Source organism: Protopterus annectens, chromosome 11.part0 (genome assembly GCF_019279795.1).
Source record: "Protopterus annectens isolate FY-2018-M chromosome 11.part0, PAN1.0, whole genome shotgun sequence".
Classification (NCBI taxonomy): Eukaryota; Metazoa; Chordata; order Ceratodontiformes; family Protopteridae; genus Protopterus; species Protopterus annectens.
The window spans coordinates 220,816,274-220,832,843 of NC_056745.1; the positions used below are offsets into that span (position 1 = coordinate 220,816,274).

Sequence of the window (16,570 nt, forward strand, 5' to 3'; positions counted from 1 at the left end):
GTAATACATTTAATTGATTAATTGTTTAATTATATAATTGTTAATTAATTTAATTGATGTCAGATTTTATATAAAAGTTCTGTTTTTTTATATCATGAATTTACTCTGTAAATGCTATTTCAAGCCGAGGCACTAAGAGACATTTATTTCTGTGCTTGTCAGTTTCATGACATTTTACATTTGCTGTTAAAATAAAAGAACTTGGAGGTACAATTCCTGGTCGTTGGTGGTACTAAACAGTTTTCTTGTCTTTGGTGGCTATAATAAAGATATTATTCTCTAGGATTAAATCCATCCGCAGTGAGAGCAAATCAGTAAACTGGCATTATATGTACCATCGTCCTCCAAATATTGTCTAAAGAACTCCATGCCTTTCCTATTAGGGATGACCGGATGAAACGGAAGGCATCTGCAGAGGAAGAACAGCCTCTGACAATCAAGAAGATGTGTCAGCATGTCAACGGATGTTAGTATGGAGCATTTCTCATCAAATATTAACAGAAGATGAAACTAATGAGTTAAATAGAGGTATGTCTTTCATACCGGTGAGTAAAATGACTATGACTGACCATATTTTAGAACTTAAAACATTTACACGCAATTTAATGCTGAGAGTACAGTTTAATGATACAGGTGGGAATAATGTACATAGCACTATGTGTAGAAGACCGAGTAGTTATAGTCCAATGAATAATGCTGCCATTGAAATGTTTGAAAGAGCATGTATAAAAGAAATGTATAGTTTGTATGATGAAGGTGCTTCTAGGAAATGTTTTAAGAATTTGAGCAAAGAAGAAAGGGCAGCCTTAGATTTTTTGTGTCATGACCATTCTATTTCTGTGAGACCAGCGGATAAGGGAGGGCCATTGGTTGTAATGGATTATACTTTTTATAAAGAAGTCATGTTTAGTATGTTGAATGACCCTACATTTTATCAGAAAGTTGATTTTCAACAGGTACATAAAAGCAGTATGTTGATTTATAATGCTTTGTTTGAATGCCTGCAGTGTCATATTATTAGTTTGGAATTGTTCATATATTTTATTGTGGAAAAACGGTTATATCCATCATACAGGGACTTCCCAAAATCCATAAGCATCCGGTGCTAACCCCTATGAGACCTATTGTATCAGGGAGGGGTTGAAGCATGGAACCCCCATCTATTTTTGTTGAACAACATCTTAAACCTATATTAAGGAAAAATACTAACATATTGGTTGATACAAAACATTTTTTAAAGGATTTATATGCTCATACTAGGGCTTCAACATGAGATGGGAGATGGCTTATGGTCACCATGGATGTACAGTCGTTATTTACGGTCATCCCTAATAGAAAAGGCACAGTGTTTTTTAGACAGTATTTGGAGGAGGATGGTACATATAATGCACAGCTTATCGATTTTCTCTCACTGCTGATGGAGTTAATCCTAGAGAATAATATCTTTATGTTTGAGGATGTACTTTATAGACAGATGGATGGCTTGGCCATGGGCACCATGTGCCCATGGCTATGCCAACATTGTTATGGTTATGTGGGAGAAGGAACATTTATTGAATGAGATGCAGGGATCATTGCGATTCTATATGAGGTTTGTGGATCATCTTTTTATGTTATGAGAAAGCGATGAATTTTCATTTACACCTTTCTTTCGTACTTTAAATAACAGCACAAGCTTTCTTAGATTCTCCATGAAAAGCTCATTTCAGAATAACCCAGAAGGATGGAGGAGATTTCTAAACAGAAATCTATAGAAAAGAGTGCTATAGAAATAGCTACCTCCACAGACAGAGTATGCATCCTCAGCATATTTTTAAGAATATGGTGAAAGGACAGGGACTTAGGACGTCAAGACTGACAGCCAACCATGAGAAGTTTAAAGGAGAACTTAATAATATGATGGATAGGGTCCTACAGAGAGGATATAATGAAGGTGAGATTCATAAGGCCCTTGCTGGCCTGTCAGAGATGAGGGAAAAAGATGGAAGACATTATTTTTCTGAGGGTTTTACTCCATCAGTACCTGGGAATAATGTCTGGAAACCAATGAGAATACCTGTAACATATTCCAGTAATGTCAGGTTACTGCAAGATGTATATCGTAGGAACTGGAATATACTCTGTGCAGATTATCATGTTAGACAGCTAGTAGGGGAAAATCCGAGACATGCCTTTAAGAATAGGAAATCTTTGAAAAGACTACTGTGTGGACCCCGGTCCCCGAATGATGTCAGGGAGCACAGAAGTTGTAGAGAATGATAAATATGACACACTTCCATGCAGAAAATTTAATTTTTGCATGTGCATAGATAACAAGGGGGAATTTGTTCGCCCAGACACAAAAAGAGTCTATCCATTTAGGTTGGCTGCCAGTTGCAATAGTAAGAATATTGTCTATTTAGCTCATTGCTCAGTTTGTACTTTGTTTTATGTCGGGATGACAACACGGAGATTGAGAGATCGTATGAGGGAGCACTTGTATGATATTGCCTAAGGGGCAGATACCAATGCCCTAGCAAGACATGTTAGGGAGGTTGGGGATACACACACCTTTACATTTTTAGTAATAGGGCGCACATTAATAGCAGAGGGGGAGATGTTAAAATTAAAATAGAAACTAAGGAGTTGGAGTGGATCATAAGGCTATGGGCTAATATGGGAAAAGGCCTGAATGACAAAATTAATATCAAACCAATATTGATGAATAGGGACCTACAGAAGTAATTATGTTGAGTATTGTTGAGTTTGGTTTTATACTTGACTTCAGTATAGCAACCTGGAAGTACTCTGTGTAGGCTAATAATTTAGGTATTATTTAATGTGGCCCCCTGTATTGCTAGACTATTGATTGTAAATAATTTATAATCAAATTCCATGTTCAGTAGGAAATATGGGTATATGTATTTGGGTTTATATGTATATATGTAGGAATATGCATTTATGACAGTTATTTCTACTTGTGCATTTTTTATATGTTTTATATATGTATTTTAGATAGTCAATTATTTATTTATTTTTTATATGTTCTATGAATATGAATTTATATGGCACATATATGTATCTCAACATCATGGGTATATTTTTTATGGGAATTATTTTAGGGACGTGTGTAGATATGAAAGGACTGATTTGTTTTTCATGTCATGGTTTTTATTTATTACTGTGTGGCTTTAAATCTGTTCAAAGGAGGATGATTTGCATAATTAATTGTATACTTGATTGTAGCACTGAGTATAAATCCTGTAGAGCAGTATTCTTGTGTTGTCTGATGAAGTGGCTTGGGCCAAGAAAGTGCTCCTTTGCTTGCTTTTTAACGTAGTAAATTTAGTACTGAAACATTTTGTGGATGAACATAGGAGAGATACAACCAGCTTACAGTGCAGGGTAAGGATTTTATTTCTAAAGGGTGTGAAAAAATGAGTAAACGATAAAGTAAAAATTCTTATTAAAAACCGAAGCTATATATAACACATGGCCCCTCAGGTCAGGAATACAGTATTGCCTACAAAGATACTACAGTGGTTTTAAAATTACTACTGCATTGGCATCTTTCACTCTACAGATGTATATATATATATATGTTTATATATATTTTATCTATGTAATGTATCAGTGGCAGCAGTCTACCCATTTATTTTAAATCTCATTTCGTATTATAGTATATTGAGCATGAAAGATTCTTAATGATAATAACAAATTTTGAAAATTTTTGAAGTATTTTTGTAGTTATTTATTCATAATTAAAGTACAGCATAGTTCTGTATATCTTTAAAAACATAACGGGAGTTAAAGGTCACCTGACTTATTTAATTGATCATGTTAGAAAAGGAGTATGCTAATTGATTTTTAACTGCATGAAGTCTTGTACATGAGGTAGCATAATGCTTTATGAATAAAGCTGTGGTAAGCATATTTACAACTAGGTGGTGATTTCATATTTTTTTCTGGGATTCATGTCTTATGACGTTCAACCATACGTAAGGAGACATGGAAGAAAATCATAAAGCATAAATCTTACTTGATGATTGGTATGTGTTCATTCTTCCACTCCTGGGAATCCCAAGTAAGTAACATTTCAAACAGATGGACTGATAAATTAACTGTCAGGCAGACCTACAGAAAGCAGGGAACAGCTTGGTTATCAAATAAACAGTGCACCGTAATAATCTTAGTAAGCGGTGCAGGGCCTACATTCCACAGTAACTAGAATTTGCCACAAAACAGGGGCTCTGATTATATGAAGGTGGTTATATATAAAGAAACACAACTTACTGTTAATGGAACCATGAAAAAAAAGTAAAATAGAGGAGAACTGAGGAAAACAAAGTGAGGAGAAATAATTGAAAAGACACCCCATAGACACATACTGGAAAAGTTATTAACAAAGCAGATAACCGAATCAGAAAAAAAGGATAGGTTCATAGATTCATAGGTGTGTACTAGCTATGGAGCCTTTACAAGCCTAGCCCATAGGATTACCCTGGCATCATGCCACCCAACCTAAGTTCCCAGTGCCTCTGTCAAGTAGAGCCACTGGAGTGATCCCCGGGGTGAATTTTCTATTTCCTATCCACTCATCAAGATTTCTCTTGAAGAGGGTCAGTGAGGTGCTCTGTTTGACATGTATGAGAAGTCTGTTCCATATTATGGATAGTCTCTGGGTTAAATAAGCACCTCTGCCAAGTATTGAATGCAGGCCCCTCTCAACTGTAACACACTGCATTAACCCACCATGCTACCCATGCCTTTAAAATATCTGTTAACACTACATGACAGTTTCTACAAATAGTCAAGACTATATGTCTGTTACTATAACTACATCTTAGTACTGATCCCTGGATTGAAACCCTGGTCTGTGTGTGCACAAATGAACAACATACCTATTTGTTATCACACAGAACTACAGGGCAACTACTATAAAATGATAATTTATTTTTAGTGGTCACTGTTTAAGATAGGAAGTACTACAAAAGGAAAAAAATGCATAAATCAGCTTATCAGCTGTATGAGAGATGGCCATTTTGGATTATATTGCTGTAATGCTTTTATATATTGACCATAACAGGTCTGTGCACTTTGTAATTTAGAAGTTTTAATAAGTAATCCAAACTTCAAGTCAGCAGCAACAAAATGGTGTGCAGAACTTTGTAGCTGAGAATCTCCTACATGTACTGTGACAGGACAGCAGACTCGGAAACAATGAAAGGGATCATGTACTGTGATAGCACAGTAGATTGGAAACAATGAAAGGGATCGTGTACTGTGACAGCACAGTAGATTGGAAACAATGAAAGGGATCACGTAGTGTGACAGTGCAGCAGACTTGGAAACAATGAAAACGATCATGTACTGTGACAGCACAGCAGACTTGGAAACAATGAAAGGGATCATGTACTGTGACAGCACAGCAGACTCAGAAACAATGAAAGGGATCATGTACTGTGACAGCACAGTAGATTGGAAACAATGAAAGGGATTGTGTACTGTGACAGCACAGCAGACTTGGAAACAATGAAAGGGATCATGTACTGTGACAGCACAGTAGACCCAGAAATGATGAAAGGGATCACGTACTGTAACAGCACAGCAGACTCAGATATGATGAAAGGGATCACGTACTGTGACAGCACAGCAGACTCAGAAATTATGAAAGGGATCACGTACTGTGACAGCACAGCAGACTCGAAAATGATAAAAGGGATCATGTACTGTGACAGTTCAGCAGACTCGAAAACGATAAAAGGGATCATGTACTGTGACAGCACAGCAGACTCGAAAACGATAAAAGGGATCATGTACTGTGACAGTGCAGCAGACTCGAAAATGATAAAAGGGATCATGTACTGTGACAGCACAGCAGACTCGAAAACGATAAAAGGGATCATGTACTGTGACAGCACAGCAGACTCTCAAACGATAAAAGGGATCACGTACTGTGACAGTGCAGCAGACTCAGAAATGATGAAAGGGATCACGTACTGTGACAGTGCAGCAGACTCAGAAATTATGAAAGGGATCACGTACTGTGACAGTACAGCAGACTTGAAAACGATAAAAGGGATCATGTAATGTGACAGTGCAGCAGACTCAGAAACGATAAAAGGGATCATGTACTGTGACAGTGCAGCAGACTCAGAAACGATAAAAGGGATCATGTACTGTGACAGTGCAGCAGACTCGGAAAGAATGAAAGGATCATTACACAGAAATGTCCGTTATTTGTTAGTGCTATCCTTTAAGGATCAAGAATACCAATGGAACAACTTTCAAAATGTTTTTTCATCCACGCTCTCTTCAGCATGGACATGAGGTGGTGTTTATTGCTGATGCTGACATCTAAACTGAAAGTAGTTCTTCAGTAGCAAAATACGCCTGGGGAAGAAATAAGTAAAATCAATATCTTGGGGGCACATGGAGCCATTCCCCTTTCCAGAGTTGCATCATTACTGGTCATCTGTTGATCACTCCCACTTACTTACTTATTTATTTGATTCATTTATTCATTTTTGCGATCAAGATTTGATACGTTTCCTGTCATGCCTTTGTTTTACTACTTAAAAATCTAAGATAACTGGCTGCATTTTGTCAATTCATTCTACTGGTCTTACTCACTGCAAGCCTGTACTGTGAGAAGGTTTGTGCACTCACATTGATACACATTCTGTCCTGAGACTATATCACAAGATTTGGCTCCATGGGCTTCTCGAACACTGTGTTTAAAGTCCAAGTATTGTTATATATGGGGTATATATCTTTAAGGGTAATGAGCTAGCTGCAGCAATTTGCATGTCATGTGGTACACAGTTGGACTGCAGACACCATAGAGGTTAGATGACATATCCTGTATTTGTTTGGTATTTATTAAGCTTCCTGACATGACAGTGATATGCATTTAACTTAAACTTTTTTATTATTTATTTTTTTTTAAACATGCATATGTTGGTCAACTTTGTGACTTTGGCCTATGTCTCAAAGCACTGGTAGATCATCCTTTCTACACAGTGCATAGTATATTGCAATAACAACAAATTAGAGCAATCCTAAAAGATATCGCTCAAGACAAACAAGTTAGTGTGTGACACTGTTGATCACACTAACTGCAACAGCCTCTTAGCATAAGAAGATGTTAAGAGGCTGTTGATCACACTAACTGCAACAGCCTCTTAACATCTTCTTATGCTGCTCTGCAGTGTAAATATTTGAAAATTAATCCAAGCACCTTGGGTGGGAATAGAACTAACAGCCTTCTGATCTTCAGCAAAGAAAGTATGCTACTTGTTGCAACATTGACACTTACATGGAGTAAATGTTCCACATTCCCCTTCATAGTAAAAAAAAAAAAACTGCCAAATTTTGTCTGCATAACACTGTCATCATAACCCACAAGTGTCACTGAAATCTTATGAAAAGTTCAGAAACTGCTGTCTTATTTATTTCATCATCATGTGGATTACTGTGGGAGAAGTAATCTTTCTTCAGAACTTAACTTCTTGCTTTGTATGCTTGCATTAATTTTGAAGAAAAGTATATAGTAACTGAAATAAAATATTTAGTTTTATTTTGAGTAGTTCTATCTTGAAGAATCTTTGTGTTCACTCTTCTGGCCATTGAAGGCCTGCTTTGCTGACAGAGTAGCTATAAAAATTTAAAACTTATCCTTGTTGTACATGCAGGTACATTACTCTGCTTTTTGGGTTGCATCATGTGAAAATAGCAACATTTACTGAAATGGCAAGCCAGTGTAATGTTGTAATGATGTCTGTGTGCAAAATGCAAATGTGCAGTGTGAACTCACATGTGCAGACACACACACACACACACACACACACACACACACACACACACACACACACACACACACACACACACACACACACACACACACACATACAGACTATTGCACAAAATGTATGAAATCAGTAAGTCACAAATGGCTTCTAATGGTTAATTGATAAGTATCATCCCAATGTACTGGGATAATTCCACATAACTTAATGCTGTCTGTGCCCTATAATAGTTTCACTTTTGTAGATATACATCGTATCCAAACTCATTGTATTGAGAAACAAATCTCAGGCCTGAAATAAATACATCGTATTTAAAAATGTTGTGCAATAAAAAATAAAATATTCCATGAAGTCCACACCTATATTGTGTTTGATTAGGCAGCAAAGACAAAAAAAAAGAAAGAAAGAAAACCTCGTGTTTGTTGAAGACATTGTTTGCGACCCTGAGATTTTAATTTAACACAGTGTCTGCCAAGTGATGGTAAGAAGCACTTGCAAAACTTCAATAAAACCCTGCAGCTCGGAACAATAGGATAAACGATACGTTCTGTGTTTGTGAATCTTGGAAAGCAGATAAAAGCAAGGAAGCAGGGTGTCATAAGGGATTTATTCTATCTAAAGTTCATGCTCCCTGATTTCCGTTTTAATCCTGTTGTTGCTGGAATATAATGTTTTTTCAAGCCTGTGAAGGCAAAATCATTTAAGAGATGTTACTGAAAATCCATAGGCTGTGTTGATACAACTGTTTTGTTATGTTGACAATACATTTCCCACATGATTTAGTTACACATTCAGAAATCAAAGCAATGTTGATGACTTTAGAGTACTCTTTTTGGTGATCAGATTGAACTTAAAATTCTTTAATCATAAATCTTCTTTCGGCTTTTTCCCAGTTAGGGGTCGCCACAGCAGATCACCTGTACGCTCATGATTAGCAGTGGAATTTTATGGTGTCGAGTTGCCAGCCCGGCACCCAACCTTCCACAGAAGGCACACACATGCACACTCTCACTCCTAGGGCCAATTTAGAGTGTCCAATCCACCTACAGCATGTCTTTGGGATGTGGGAGGAAACCGGAGCACCCGGAGGAAACCCATGCGACCACAGTGAGGACATGCAGACTCTGCACAGAAGTTACCCCAGCCGAGGATAGAACGAGAGAACCTTTTGCTGTGAGGTGGCAATGCTAACCGCTGCACCACCACAGCCGCCCTCTTTAATCATAAATCAAATATATGATTATTTTGTAGTATATGAGGATTGAGTAGTGTATGAAGAAGGGTCACCTACACAAAATTTTTGTAATCTTTCTGAGGTATTCACCATCCTAAGGCTGAACCTGTAACTGGCCATTGTTTGATCAGTGTTCTACCCTGGCAAACACATTATAATTTAAATGAATTAATTAAATACTTTAGTGAAGTCAGATGAATTATGGAGACAAACTTTTAATTTGGCATTTGTCTTCATCTGAACAGAATTCACATATAAAAATTTGAAACTATTTAAAACTGATATAAAATAGTATTTGTCAGGCATGGTTACTGTTCAGCCTTTGAAGAGTTATGCTACATATCACATTGCAGTGGGTATCTTTTCAGCTGAGCTTTCCACACCAGTAACTCATCTGCCTTCTACTGTGGAAACATACAAGTTTCAAACAAAAAAGGGGCACTGGACACAGACTGAAAATATCTAGTAGCATTGGTCATAACATGTGCAAAGGTCTGCATTTTTCCTTAAAATGATCCTGTAAGATAAATAGGACATGTACATCTTCATAAACACCTAGAATCCTGATGTATAGGGAAGGCTGTCACAGAAATAATCACATAGCATCGACAAGAGTTTTACTGTATTGCATTTTGGAAAAACTCCTTCACTCTCAAGCACATCTCGCCTACAGCATCTCTCCAGTCATGACCATATATGACACTTGTGGCACATTTTGAGAACATGCTTTCATGTGGCCCATACTGTATCTGAAGGTTCTAGTTAGTAAAATCTTTGTCTCAGACAGGAGACCCATACTTTATTTGGAAGTTCTAGTTAGTAGCACAAAACACGAATAAAACTTATAAAAATCAAAAAGCACGAAGATCAGCTCACAGGAACAGACTACACTTTAATATGAGTGCTTCCATCAGTGTAAAACCATCTGACTTCAGATTAACTGAACATAAAACATCACTTCCTTTTATACAAACCATCACTTCCTTTTATACAAACCATCACTTCCTTTTACAAAACCAGTCGCATGATCCCTGAATAATGCATTTCTTAAAAGCTTTACATTCAAATGAAATAAAATAAAATCCACTACAACACCACAGTATCTTCTTCAATACAATCAGCAATGTTTTCATGTCCTGTGAGCTTACTTCTTCAAGTTGTTCGTAAGTTTTTAGTAAGTATTCCACATTATGCCTATTGGTTCCACGCTATAAGATGTAGTATTCCACATTTTGGAGCTGGAAAGTTGAGATCTATGGCTAAGTCAAAGGTGATTGAAACACGCAGATCTTGGCTATTCATGAGGAAACCTCATATTTATCATAAATCCTACCTTCTGCTTTGCAAGTCTGTTTTTTCACACAGCCTAGGCAGCTCTTGTTTTTGTCTGCAAACTTGGGTTCTGAGATTTTTGATCTGGTGTGGAAACATCTGCTATTGCGCGTTTGTGATCAAATGCATGTATTAAGCTTCATTGCTTTGGTCACTGCTCATATACTCATTTGATACTACTAGTAAGACTACTGCACCATTGAGTAATAAAACTCAAGGGCCCAGTGCTCTGTGTCCCAGCATACTTAAAGAAGTTACAAATGGTACTGCAGAACCTGGAAGGGTGTCTTGGAATATATCCTTGGTCTGTGTTTCAGAGTACTGAAAGACATTACAGATGGTACTGCAAAACCTGGCAGTGTGTCTTGGAATATATGCTTGGAAAGCAGTATTGCGCCTCAAGACTGGAGTACGACAATGGCAGATGCATTGAAGCGGATCTAATTTTGTTCTGGGGCCTATTGACCTGCAAATTTAGCTTCTGCTCTGAAAATAGTGTTGGAGGGATTGTATAAGGGAAGGGTGGAGCTTTTATCCCATCGGTAAAGTCATGACACTTTTTTTAAGAGCCCTTTTTACCTTTGACCATCTAGCATTCCCCCAATCATCCTATCAACTCATTCATTCCCTTCCATGTGAGAGCCCTACAATTCATCTTTTTCATGTCAATGTAATAGTTATATGCTGGAAGTGGTGCCTTCATTTGTGATGGATGGGGTGTTTTGCTGAAAGTCCTAACTCCTTTGCATATCTTTCATTCAGGAGGGCATGCAGTTAACATAGCACTGAGGTGTGCATCATTTGTAAGATGTGTAAACCTGCAAACAATCCCATCTTCTGGGTATGGTGCATTTTGCATGTTTCCTTTGTGTCATCCAGGGAAATTGGCTCATTCTGTGTGCCTCAGACATGTACCCTGCCCTTTTCCCAAATGAGGCAAGTGTGCTGTATCCCCTCAATTGTCTCTTGTTGCACCAGCTCTAGCAGGTTCCAGAGCTGCTAAACAGGTTCATAGGTTAAGTACTAGGCTAGCTGCCCTTGTAGGCTATTTTAAGCCTAGCCAGTTTCCCTTATTGTGCTCAAAATAACCTATCCCATTTGGTTATAGATTAGCTTTACCCATCCTGTGGTCGATAATTATATATTACCCATAATGAGAATAACTGGGATCATACCATAGATAATTTGAGAGACCCATGCATGAGATATAGCATTTTGGAGCTGCCTCTTGTCCATTTTTAGTACAGGGAGCAGTCCTGGGGTAAATATTCGGTTTCACATCGATAGATCTAAGCTGCACTTGAATATGGACAGGGATGAACTTTTGTTTTATATGGATGGGGAGTCTGTTCCACAGCAGTGTTATCTTCTGTGAGATGTACCTATTCCTGCAAACCTTTCTGCTGATGCTGCAGAAAAGGTTTAGATCCCTAGATCAAGTATTTCTGATGCCACTTGAATTGCTGTTGTGCATTATATCCATCAGTAGCGGATTGGAAGATGCCCTGTATGCCAGACACAGGTCACCTCTTAGCAGCCTGTAGGATACCAAGTATAGTAACTCTGCTTTTAGTCAGTCCATGTAGGACATGTTGATTAGGGTTGTATCCTTCTAACAGGTTATTCCTGTGGGTGATCAGTTGTTGCATGTGTCTGGAAAGATAGATGCCAAAGCAAGCATTATATTCAATGATTGTTCTACTGAGGGTTGAGTAAAGGGAACAATGACATCCCCAGATCTAGATACAATTCCTTTGTTTATAAGTTCTACAATATAGAAGGACTTTCTTATAACTACAGGCACATGTTGCTCAAAATTTAGGTCACTGTCTATAGAAGTTTCTAAATCCTGAACAACCGGGTCAGCTGTTAGGGGAGTAGTGTTAAATGTGGGAGCTCACTGGGGTAGATGACTTCCCAAAGGATACAGTAATGCATTTTTTTGGTATTTAGTTTCAGTCCATGATTTTGGCACTAGTTATTTATCTGAGACAAGCTTTCCTGCAGGATAGCTTAGTCATTTCGGGATTCGATGTCTGTTCCTAGCGTACAGTCATCTGCAAACATAGTCAGCTAAAGTCTTTTGGAATTGGCTTTTACTTCAGAAAAGTAGAAACCAAACAGGAGAGGTCCCAGCACAGAACCCTGGGAGACTCTACTGGTGGCTGGTCTCTATGTGGAGGTAACTTCTCATACTTTGATTATCTGTGTCCTATCTGTAAGCCAGTTGGCAATAGTGGGAAACAGGGGTTTATTCAGCTTTTCTACTATGCCTGAGTGGGGAACTGTGTCAAAAGCTTTGGCCAGATCAAAGTATTTGGTGTGTACCATTTTGCTTTCATCCATTGCTTCGGTGACCTTTTCAAAAAACGTCCACCAGGATGCATAAGCATATCCTGCCCTTGATAAATCCAAACTGAGACAGGTCCAGAGTTTGGAGGTTCCCTATGTGCAGACTGATTAATTCAATGGTAAGTCTTTCCATGGCTTTGCATATGAGGCTGGTCAGACTTATGGGTGTGTAATTGCCTGGGTCTGTGGAAGGTCCTCCCCTTTGCAGAGAAATTAATCTGTTTTCCAGACATCTGGAGGCTACGATTGAACATAGTTGTTAGGGGTGTGACTACATGAACTTGGGTCGCCTGTATCATAGTCAAGGCTTTATCCTTGTATGCTAACAGAGCTGGCTTAAAGTCATGACTTTGTGGGAGTAATGGTGTATTAAAACATTCCACAGTATTAAAATTAGTTAAAACACAGCTGAAACTATGAATTTCATAAGTTTTTTTGTGTGCATGACATCATTGTAAATGGTTAGTTTAATTTGATCATCTGGTATTTTATTTTTTGTATTTGTATGTAATGAGTAAGTCTCTAAGTTAACACTGGACATAAGTGCTCCTTTACAGGGGAAATCTCAGAGCTTTCCCTGGTTAAGTTGACTTCCTCAGATTCAGAGTTTAAAAGTGAAAAATGAAGGAATCAAACCTGAAGCTTGTTAACAGCCTGTAGTCTTAACCCATACACTAAACTACCAGACAATGATTAAGTTCTAAATGGGTGGGGTAAGGCTCTGCAGGTCAATGGGTGTTCAGTAAAATGTGGACATACGAGACAATGAAAACAGCAACAGTAATTCTCCTTTGCATTCCAAATGTTTGTTAGATGGGAGGCAATAAGTTGTCAGGATGCAAAACAGGTGGGGATGTACTTTGTGCTTGAGTTACTGAAGTCAGTAGAAGGAATAGTATTTTAAACTACAAGCTTGCTTAGAAATGTAGTAGCCTTCATAGCCATTCAGCAATCCACAGTTTTATTTTTATGACAAACCTTTACATAGTGAATTTTAACAAAAACATGGGTACTCACCATAATACTGGATCTTGGAGATGAGTAATTGCAAGAACAATTAAGACACTATTAGAGCCACAACAAATACTACTCATTTAAAAGGCTCCTCAAAAACCACCTGTCAAACACGTGGCTCTGCTCATATAATACCCCAGAATAATCTTTAAGTGTTTAGAACACTGCCCCTTGCTCTAGTATTAAAACAATACACCAAACTAGCCACAATATTGAACTGCTGCAACTTGCTCTTCCTTACAAAATGCTACTAACACCCCATCTAAAATCAGTTCCTACTAACCCTAAGAATTTGCTTTACCTTCATCCCTACAAAAAAAAAAAAAATATATATATATATATAAATATATAAATACATATATATATATATATATATATATATATATATATATATATATATATATATATATATTGAATTGTCTGTATGTGGAGCTTTTCTCCCTGGGCCTGCACTGAAAATGGGTGCCTGCTCGGTCAGACTTTCCAAGTAAACAAATGTGAAAATAAATAAATAAAAGCCATCTTACCACACAAAGCTGTCCCACTCTGCCACCCCCCCACCCCCACACACACACACACACACACACACACACAACCACAGTATAAAGCCTAGGTGGAAGAATCCAATTCTGCATGAAGCCAGACACTCACTTAAGGAAAAAGATGACAAAGGTATGGAGGAGAGAATGTTTTCTGCAGCTAGAGCTGTTCTCACAGATCCAATTATACTTTGAGTGCCTGTAACTTTTACTCTGGACTTTGTAGCATTGTGGCTGCAGGACTAATTAGGACAGAGGCACACTTCTCCTTGGGAGTTAGCAACTGCGAGCTCTGTACAGCCGCCAAGCAGGGTGCTTCCTCGGGGAGCGATTAAGCTCCCTAACTCCCAACTTTTGCCAAGAAATGGAGGGCTGAAGAGGAGAGGCAGACAGGAAAGGAATGGTCATAAGGCTCTTATAGGAGCCAGGACTCTGACTAGGTAATTCTGGAAATGGACTAATTGGATGAAGTTAGAGGAACTTCTGGGCAAAGTCCCGGGGGAGGGGGAACGCTCACAAAAAATAAATAAAAATTTCAGGTTGATTTTGTCCATTTTGCATGGAATTGTTATCAGTAAAGAATATGAACAAATACATAAGTCAAACTGAAACTGCAGTGTGATGATGAAGCTGGCCCATTGCCTAAATCAGTTCTACCTTGGGAAGGAAGAATTAATGGTATTTTATGAGGGACAGCCTTTTTCTTGCTTTAAACATAATGCCCATCCTCATCTGGCAGCAACAGGTAGTGACTAAACTGAATGATAGCTTTCAGTTTGGAAACTGTTCTGTTATGCATCCAGATTCATTGCACATAATTTTTTGTTGGATTTTCTAAAAGGGCTGGGCCAGGTCAGCATGTAGTGGGTTAAATAATGAAAACAGACTACAGAATGAAAAAAAAAAATGCAAGTAAAATATGCAAAAAGAAATGGCGACTGTAGAAGTAGACCGATACAGAGAATAAGGAGGAAGAGAGAGCAGTGCCTGATGTGAATTAATGTGAAAGAAAGGATGATCATTACCCATTCCATTAAAAACATAGACTGAAAAAAAGAAAACATTAAAACTTTCTACATGGAAGCAATGTGCAATGAATACAGTATAAAACTAAAACTTGGGGAAGGAAAACAGTGTGACGACCCCTCACCCCATGCAGGACAAAGGCACACTCATTAAACTGGCATCTCTGAAAAAATGTCTGAAAGCTGTAAAATGGATAGCGTCCTTACATTTTAAAAGCAAATGTAAAACAAGACAGAAATGAAATAAGGAGGAGTCAGGTTTAATTAATATGTGGGAAATTGTTTGTTTTGAAATTTGATCTGAAAGTGCAGACGTGTGTGACTGTATTATTAGTACAATAACAAGTAAATATTTCAATCATAAAAGACCACAGTATACAGAAATCTGTCGAGATAAACTTTGTGACACAGTTTCGATATAAATGATAGTATTTAAGCTTTACAAGGTAGAACTTAGAGAGAATGGAGAAATTCTAGGCTTTGTATGACACAGAAAACCGTCATTCGCGTCATTTTAATGTGCCTTTAAAAAATAAAACTATGGTACATCTGTTAAATAAAGATATTCTATTACTGCATAAGATTCTAAGAATGAAGAAGCTTAATGGTGCTAAGAAAAACTCGGGGGGGGGGGGTCAGAGAAGCTAGCACAGCAGCAATTACAATGCTTCATGGCTATACTCTAGTAATGTTATGGCATGACCTAATGGTTTAGAGGCATGCAAAAGTCACATGGAGCGCAGTTCCATTAGCAGCTCATTTGCATGTCTCAAAAACAAACATAGTACACCTGGAAGAATTGTGTTGTGTTCCCTCTACCTACCCATGTAATGCTGTTGTGCAGGCACCTAAAGAAAGACGCACACACTCACTCACTCAGATTCTGAAACACATATGGTAACAGACACCTGATCAGTCATATGCACATATACACCTCTACAGTCACAGTCATGACCCTACACACCCACTGCATAAATACTTGGACAGTCAAAACACACAGACAGACAAACCTTGATAGAGTCATAATCATACTCCTACACATACATACACACACTTTGATAGTCTCCCTCTCTCTCTCACTGTCTCTCACACACTCACACAGGCTCATAGTCACACATGCATACACATATGCACACACATGCATGGAATACAGTTACAATCATACCCCTACACACACACACACACGCGCGCACAGTCACACACACAAAATAGCTGTAATCATGCCCTGGCGCACACACACACACACACACACACACACACACATGTAATCATGCTCTGACATGCACA

General features: G+C 38.0%; 1 protein-coding gene across 1 annotated transcript in view; it reads left to right on the top strand.

The window, feature by feature from the left end:
- The first annotated feature begins 388 nt into the window (after positions 1 to 388).
- TMCC3 (transmembrane and coiled-coil domain family 3) overlaps positions 389 to 16,570 on the top strand; it is a 185,357-nt gene continuing 169,175 nt past the window's right edge. The window contains exon 1 of the mRNA XM_044087643.1: positions 389 to 528. The gene's annotated coding sequence lies outside the window, so the exon portion shown is untranslated. The remainder of the gene's footprint in view (positions 529 to 16,570) is intronic.